The sequence below is a fragment of the Lacerta agilis genome, chromosome 6 (genome assembly GCF_009819535.1).
Source record: "Lacerta agilis isolate rLacAgi1 chromosome 6, rLacAgi1.pri, whole genome shotgun sequence".
Taxonomy (NCBI): domain Eukaryota; kingdom Metazoa; phylum Chordata; class Lepidosauria; order Squamata; family Lacertidae; genus Lacerta; species Lacerta agilis.
Window position 1 is genome coordinate 22,990,047 of NC_046317.1, and position 6,000 is coordinate 22,996,046.

Genomic DNA, 6,000 nt, shown 5'->3' on the forward strand with positions numbered 1-6,000 from the left:
GCTAGATTAAAAGCCATTAATAAGATCAGCTCAATAAATAAATAGCTGGGGGAAAGCTAAGTATTAGCAGTTACCTAGTCTATCCACATGTGACACCTAGGACAGGAAAGATTTAGAAAGCATTTGCAACCCAGAAAGTGCTCACCATGAGATTTTCCAGCTATACAGCTGCAGTACTAAGCACACTTGCCTCAGAGTAAATCCCACTGAACTCAGTGGAACTTCCTTCTGAGTAAATATGCACAGAGTCACACTGTGAATGAACTGAATTGAATGACTAAAGGAGTAGCACATTCTACAAAGGTTTTGGAAAGATGTTTGGTGAAGCACAGAGATGTGATTTCTTTTATTTGTGTTTTCATTCCAGACTTTCACCAGGTCACCTGTTTGATCTTTGGTCCCTTGCCATCAATGGGCTTTATCTGCCTGTGTCTGTGAACAGTCCCTTGAGGTCCTCACAGTAGGACATTTTGACAGGTCCTACATATGGTGCACATGTTTTCTCCTCACCCAGTGCCACAACTCACCATGAATGGCTCCCTCATTCTCTTATAATGACAATGGTGCCCACCTAAGAGGTCCCAGAACTGAGTTCTGGCTGGAAAAAACCCCTGTCCCCACCCATCCAACTACAGTGAAGAATTGGGGAGAATCTCACCATGTTGTGAAATATAGACAGCTTTGATTTGCCAGTTTGAGAAGCAGATTCTTTCAGTAACCACTTCCATCATGATTCATCTTTCCTATGGCCTTCTCCAGGAACTTCTGCTTAAGAAACTTCCTACATTTTGGTGGCTGTTTTTAGAAAGGTTTGAAATTGCCACCACACTGTTTGACTTCTACGTATCTGGCCAAGATAATCTCCCCAGTTCAGTTGTACCTCTATTTAATGCTTCTCAATGCTCAAGTGCACCCATCAACTTTGGGGGACTCCGCCTGACCGCGCAAAATTTCATGGTGTGTTTCATGCAAATACTTTACATGTGTTTAAATATATATGTGTGTAAGAATGTTAATAATTGTAACCACTGGTTTTGTTACAATAAGTCACAAGAAAATCGCCAAAAGTATCCAGCATATTACTATGTATCATATACTATCTTAATAATGAACACAATAGCAAACAATTTAATCCATGTTGCCTTGATCCATACACCATTACTCTTTCTTGTTTCACAATAAATGGAATTTTAGCCATTTTCCATATTGATACATAACTTCCCAGAAGCCATGATATCTTGTTAACATGTTGATTTCTATTGAAAGAGGATGCAAGTTCATATTTCCCTGACCCTGTCGTTGTCACACTACATTCCAGGAAACCCTCAGATAATAATAAGATGATCTGTAAATGGAAAACAAACGTCCCCACAAGGTTTGTTCCCCACTCCTAATCTTGCCTTGTGACAAACAACTGCAGGGAAATGTTGGGGTGTGCTCCAAGGTTCACCCTCATTTTACACAAATGGAGCAGCCTGACAGGCCAACCAATGTCTTGCCTAACCCAAGCGCAAACCCAACAACACACAGGATCTAGAATCCTCCTTGGAGCTCTGGAGTTCCTTGATTTACCTGCTGGTGCAGAAAGGACTCCCTGAAGGTGCAGAGTTTGAAAACCATGGCTCTAGTGAACACACGTTTTCTTCCCACTGTCAAGTGCCCTCTCATAAAGGTAAAAGTACCCCTGACCAGTCGCAGACGACTCTGGGGTTGCGCGCTCATCTCACTCTGTAGGCTGAGAGAGCCGGCATTTGTCTGCAGACAGTTTCTAGGTCATGTGGCCAGCATGACTAAGCTGCTTCTGGCGAACCAGAGCAGCACACAGAAACGCCGTTTACCTTCCCGCCGGAGGTGTACCTATTTATCTACTTGCACTTGATATGCTTTCGAACTGCTAGGTGGACAGGAGCTGGGACCAAACAACAGGAGCTCACCCCATCGTGGGGATTCAAACTGCCGACCTTCCGATTGGCAAGCCCTATATTGTTACACACCACTCCAGTCTCTGCTGAGCAGCAGCAAGATTCTAGGAAGTTCCAAATACTCCGTTGAGAGGCTGTAGCTTTTTAAGATATCTGGTTCATTTTACACCTGGATCTACATGGGTACGAATAGAGTTCACAGCATTGTATTGCATCTCCAGTGTGTCACTCCTTGTTCTTCTCATAGCTTCAGCAAGCTTAAGTCCAGAGCAGCCAGCCAGGCTCCCCAGTCTCTGTGTTGCAGCCTCTACAGTCAGAAACTGTCTTTGTTCTCCCTTCTTGTTCCCGGCACACCTTGCTAAGACCCAAGCCCACTCTTTTCCTGTCACCTAGCATCCACACCCCACCACCTTGGCAACCTCTGCCAAGGCCCAAAGATTCCTCCTCAACATGGGCCATCAACACCTTTTGTCACATTATGTTGTTGTTCAGTCGTTCAGTCGTGTCCGACTCTTCGTGACCCCATGGACCAGAGCACGCCAGGCACGCCTATCCTTCACTGCCTCCCGCAGTTTGGCCAAACTCATGTTAGTAGCTTCGAGAACACTGTCCAACCATCTCATCCTCTGTCGTCCCCTTCTCCTTGTGCCCTCCATCTTTCCCAACATCAGGGTCTTTTCTAGGGAGTCTTCTCTTCTCATGAGGTGGCCAAAGTACTGGAGCCTCAACTTCAGGATCTGTCCTTCTAGTGAGCACTCAGGGCTGATTTCTTTGAGAATGGATAGGTTTGATCTTCTTGCAGTCCATGGGACTCTCAAGAGTCTCCTCCAGCACCATAATTCAAAAGCATCAATTCTTCGGCGATCAGCCTTCTTGATGGTCCAGCTCTCACTTCCATACATTACTACTGGGAAAACCATAGCTTTAACTGTCACATTATAGACTTGGCTTATCCATTGCTAGCTATATGCAGATGCCTGGACTTGTGATCCTAACTGAACGCAACAGTGCCTGGCTTAGTTTTAATTAACTAAACTTTGTGCGCTTCATGAATTTGCGAGTTGGCTCAAATTCTAGCTCTTTACTGATTATGGAGACAAGCCCTCCAACATTGCTCCCATGAAAATAGGGACGTCCTATTCAATAACGATAACGATAATAATGTTATTATTTATACGCCACCCATCTGACTGGGTTGCCCCAGTCATTCCAGGTGGCTTCCAACATATATAAAAGCATAACAAAACATTTTTTAAAAACTTCCTTGTATAGGGCTGCCTTCAGATGTCTTCTAAAGGTCCAGGGGTCGCATAACTCCATACCCTCCAACATTTCTCCACTGAAAATAGGGATGCCCTACGGAAAAGCAGGACATTCTGGGATCAAATCAGAAACTGGGATGGCTTCTGTAAATCTGGGATTGTCCCTAGAAAATAGGAACACTAGTAGAGACTGTGGAGAGTCTGCCCCCTCCCACAAACTCACAACATCAAATATACCCACCCACAACTTTGAATATTTGGTTACATTAGCACACGGCACTGAAACAAAGGCAACCACGTTTATAGACACAGAATCCGATCAAGTAAGAACTTTTATATTTAAGAGCTCCATCAACTTTTCCTTAATTAACATAACCTATCTCTGCAATATATATTGGGATTTTTATTTTATTTTTTAAGGAGAAGGAGGAGGTGAGAGAAGGCACAGGTTTGGCAAAGCCATCCAACACACAGCCAGCCACAAAGTCCCCTCTTATAAGCGTCACACTGAACACAGTGCCTTAAACACAGCATAGACACCCAAGATGCACACACACACCCTCTTAAGAAAGGAATTCATAAGACACCTGTTTCTTACCTTAAGGAACACGCTGCTCGTGTGGCATGAACGCAGCTGCTAGACTTTCCCCTTTTACCCAAACAGGATTTTTTTTTCTCTTTTTCTTTTTAAAGGGTGGGCATTTCTCTGGCAAGCAAGTCGTTCCGACTCACTGCTGTGAGCATGGAGGCTGCAGTGAAGAAACCCGCTCTTATCTTGCACGGAGGCTCTTCCTGCTTTCTGACAAGCTGTATCGCATCTCTCAGACGTGGGTGGAGCCAAGCAAAGTTAAGGAGAAAGCAAACTCGTCCTTGAAGCAGCTCTGGGGGACTTACTTTTTCAGATCAAGCAAGAATGCATAGGCTCCTTTCATAGATGCATCTGGGAGTGGACCCCCAAGGGACACAAAAACCATCTGTAGGACTGAGCTGCAGTCCTATCAGGAGCAAAACCCATCGAAGCTTGTGGGGTCCACTTCCAAGAAGTAACTGAACTTTAGTCCCTCCTGAAGATCCTCCAAGCGTCCCTATTTTCCAGGGTTTTACAGAAACCCTTCCAGTTTCTGATTTGATCTCAGAATGTCTCACTTTTCCTTAGGACACCCCCATTTTCATCAGAGAAACGTTGGAGGGTGTGGAGTTATGTGACCCCCGCAGCCAAGGAGATAAGTAACTATACAACCTTTAGAAGACATCTGAAGGCAGCCCTGTATAGGGAAGTTTTGTAATGTTTAATGTTTTATTATGTTTGTATATACATTGGAAGCTACCCAGAGTGGCTGGGGCAACCCAAACAGATGGGTAGGATATTTTATTTATTTATTTATTTAATAGGGCATTCCTATTTTATCAGAGAAATGTTGGAAAGTATGAATCCTGCTAAGAATAATCACCCAGTTTTACACCTGCCTTTTAACCAAATAATGAAGAGGCCCTGATCCTGCACTCACTTACTGCTAAAAGTCATTTGAAATCAACTAGACATCCTTAAGCACATTTGACTTAGGATCAGTTCCTTGCCTTGCCGCCACTTCAACTCCCTCCTCTCCACCTCACAATACCTTAAAACCCTCCCAAGAGAGAGAAAAAACAGAGCAATTTCATAAATTGGTCAATGTTCAATACATTCATAAAGTTCAGAATCTTTTTTTAACAGCAAAAAAAATATGTGTGTGGAGCTGTACACACGACATGTTTATTAAGTATTTACAGAGCAAGGGCAGCAGAGACAACCCATTTCGCTAGCATTCTTCCCTTTAACCCCTCAAACACTCATTTGGAGTCCTCAGAACAGCTGCAAATATTTCTGTTTCCAAGTTCTATTTACCTCTGCTCAGGATCAGGGAGCAAAGTCCTGATATTGCCTCTTTCCTCCATTGGCTGACCTGTTCCTTTAGCTATTTGCTTGCACAAAGTTTCCCCAGAGGTTAATGAGCCCTATTTATTGAGCATTTGTTCTGATTTTGTGGCGATGGAGGTTATAAGACTTCCCGCGAATCAGCTGCGTTTCTCTGTTGCAAAAACTGCATTTCTATGGGTCTCAAACAGGAGAGTGAGAAAGCATCTCTCTGAAATTATGCCTTGGCAGACTGCATGTTTTTATCAGAGTTAATGTTAGCACTACTGGGTGGAGGAAGGTGGGCATTTGCTAGGGGAAAAAAATCAAAGGATGGTGGTTTATCTTTGTCCTGCCTGCTAGTATCCCTTTAAGACTATTGTTAACTCTCATTGGATGAACCGAGCAGAAGGGGTCAGAGAACGGGATATGGAGGGGACATAGTGGGCAAGGGAAAAGCTAAGACCCCTCCTGCCCTTCAAATCCTCTCACCCGCATTAATGTTATTAGTTTTACCTCATAATGAGTAGCTGTCAGCTGAGATGACGGGAGAACAGACTGCTTGGGAGAAGAGAGTGCTTGGAAAATCTTGGTAATTCTCAATGTGCTGCTTATCTGCTCATCTTGTTATGGCTGGTGGCAGTTATTGCTTCAACCTCCCCCTGAACAGAAAGGACAGAGAGCGGCTTAAAGCAAATCACCAACCTAGACCCTGTGATCATCATCTGAGGCTCCTTTTTGTGTGCTTTCCCCATGAGAGGTCCAGAGCGTGGCAACACAAGAACAGGCCTTTTTTGCAGAGGCTCCCCGTTTGTGGTACCAGTATGCTCTCCCAAGGGAGTCTCTCCTGGCGCCTTCATTACATATCTTTAGGCGCCAGGCAAAGTCTTTCTTATTCTCCCAGGACTTTGGCTAATTAAAC

The 6,000-nt window shown here is 44.1% G+C and overlaps 1 protein-coding gene across 1 annotated transcript in view; it reads right to left on the minus strand.

The window, feature by feature from the left end:
• FRRS1 (ferric chelate reductase 1) overlaps positions 1–4,036 on the minus strand; it is a 28,333-nt gene extending 24,297 nt beyond the window's left edge. The window contains exon 1 of the mRNA XM_033151589.1: positions 3,783–4,036. The gene's annotated coding sequence lies outside the window, so the exon portion shown is untranslated. The remainder of the gene's footprint in view (positions 1–3,782) is intronic.
• Between the last annotated feature and the right edge of the window lie 1,964 nt (positions 4,037–6,000).